Source organism: Silene latifolia, chromosome 6, assembly GCF_048544455.1.
Source record: "Silene latifolia isolate original U9 population chromosome 6, ASM4854445v1, whole genome shotgun sequence".
In the NCBI taxonomy this organism is placed as follows: Eukaryota; Viridiplantae; Streptophyta; class Magnoliopsida; order Caryophyllales; family Caryophyllaceae; genus Silene; species Silene latifolia.
In genome coordinates this window covers 127,969,732-127,972,345 of record NC_133531.1, presented here as the reverse complement: position 1 = coordinate 127,972,345, position 2,614 = coordinate 127,969,732, and the positions used below count along the sequence as shown (strand labels likewise).

General features: G+C 37.1%; 1 pseudogene; it reads left to right on the top strand.

Moving 5' to 3' along the window:
* The first annotated feature begins 284 nt into the window (after positions 1-284).
* LOC141658989 (protein translation factor SUI1 homolog 2-like) lies at positions 285-1,878 on the top strand (annotated as a pseudogene).
* Positions 1,879-2,614: the final 736 nt, after the last annotated feature.

Genomic DNA, 2,614 nt, shown 5'->3' with positions numbered 1-2,614 from the left:
ACAGTTTTATGTAATTTCTAATATTCCTGATTTACTCTTTTCCAATTTGTGGAAAACATGGGTAGCAATGGAGCGAAATATGACAGAAGTCCCCCAATGTTGCCTCATAATCTGGGTCATGATTCTGAATTGTAGGAAACGAGTAACGATGGTGCTGGTGTATTATATATCTACAGTTTTATGTACTTTCAAATATTACTGAATGTTCGTAATGGTGTATAGCTGAAGTTGCTGAGAATATATTTCTTACATCTTTTATTTTCGCTTTTCCAATATAGGTTTAGTCAATTCATATAAACAAAAAGTACTTATTTGTCCGGGATCACTTCTTATCCAGTAGCCAAGTTTTCATGTCTGACATAGACATCCAAACTCCCACTGCCTTTGGTAAGTTCATCTGCTGATAATCTTGTCCTCACATTTCCATTGTCAATGAAGACAGAGAATCACTATTGTGTGACTTTGTAGTTTACGCAGCAATTGGTCGGCACAAATTTATGACGTGTCAACTGTCAACCAACAACATCCCGGTGTTTTGAACATTTGGGAAAAGTTGCTCATGTAGTCGTGTGTATCCCCTTTACCTTGTCATATGTGTGTTCTTTTAAGCATCGGAGTTGACGTTGCATAATCGAATAGATCCCTAATGTTTTTTTGTTACTGATGGTCCGATACTACTTAAGATAGGAAGACTTGCTATTAAACTATATTGACCTTCTTTAGTCAAACTATATTGACCTTCTTTAATATTCTAATATATTTCTTGACAAGGTATGATGTGAATAGGTTTACGACTTGTTATTAATGTGTGTGTGTCCCCCCAGCATTTTGATCTCCGATCTTCTAGCATGTCATGTCACCGTGGCGTGACTCTACTCAACAAACATGACATGTCAACGTGTCATTTCTGACTCATGCGAAAGAGTTTATCTCTGCAGAAAAAAAGTCAGATAGAATGGGTTTTGTTTGTTTGCTTAATGTGGTATTAAGCTGCTTGTCTTGAATCTTTTTATTCTATGGTGGTGTTCAAATTACTTCTTTTTGGATCCCCGACTTTTTTTTTCATTCTTAATGATTTTTGGTTCGTTCAGTGTCTGAACCTTCTTAGCATTTAATGACTTGCATTTAGATCCTTTTGCTGACGCAAATGCTGAGAACTCTGGTGCTGGGACAGAAGATTATGTGCACATCAGTGTACGACAAAGGAACGGTAAAAAGAGCCTGACTACAGTGCAAGGATTGAAGAGAGAATTTAGCTATAACAAAATCCTAAAGGACCTCGAGAAGGAACTCTGTTGTAATGATACTATTGTTCAGGACCTAGAACTAGGCCAGATTATCCTGCTCTAAGACGACCAGAGTGATAATGCTACCTTCCTCGTTCAGGTAAAATTTACATCTAATTAATTAACTGAAAAGAATCACTAAATAGACTCCCCTTTCGACCCGAGTTGTCAAATAATGACTATATTTTCCTATATTTTTTTCCCCAAATATTCATTGTTGACGACTAAAAATCGATGATATGAAAATACAATACATGCTATATCTGTACTTATATTTGTACAGTTATGGTCAAAGTTGACATCAGTTTATTATCAAGATTTCATAGTCAAATGTGATTAACACATTTGGGGTGCATTTAGTAGCTCGATTTGCGCGATGTCATTCTCTTAATGTTTAAATCGTCACAAGAGCAATGTTGTTGGTAATATGTAAGTTGTTCCGAAGATCCTAACCCCTTCTTTTTTACATGTTTAGCATGAACAAGCTATCATTGTGAAGAAAGAGCACATCAAAATCCACGGATTCTGAGTTGCCAGACTGCTTCGAGGATCGGGGTGTACTTGCTACATGATTCCGAGTATAGAGGTTGTGTGCGAATCTATATTAGTAACCCTGACGGTGTTCTAACATAGTTGTATCTTGGCTTCATTCTGTGTTTGTAATGAGGTCGCCTACACAATTAGCTAAATCGGGGCCCATTGGCGTCAAATTAAACTGATGTAGTGGGAGAAAGGGAATCGAACATTCTAATTTCAGATTGAATTTCCCATGATAATGGCATCGATTAAACTGGTGTACTGTTAGACCTCTCGCATCATTTATCATCGCACTGACTTCTAATATTAGTGTATATGTGACATAACAAATACGATAAATGATGTTTGCAACTTAGCTTTCTAGCGGGTAACAGTCACATGAACAAAAAAGAACTTCAGGATTTGTTAGCGAGAGTTTAATCAAGAAACCGATATTTTTGTGCTCTGGATAAGATCTAAATTATAAATATTTCCCAATTGCACAAGGCAGCAGAAGAGACGTTGCGCATGTTCGATTTCGTAAATCGACCTTCAACATTTTGCACATGGTATACAATGACCCACAGCCCACAGGTTCTTTGGTAGCTGTTAGGGTGGTCATTTGAGTGTCGATAATTTCTGAAAGCGGTGGTTGTAAGAACCGGAATCAACTACTATGAATGCTTTGCATTATCGACTCTCTGTTACTCCAAATACGTATGCTAAGTTGTAGTGTTAACTATGTCCTGTGTGTAAGATATTTCCAAACTTACACTGTGTCCCTATATGTCCGGTTGATATGAGTTACGTTC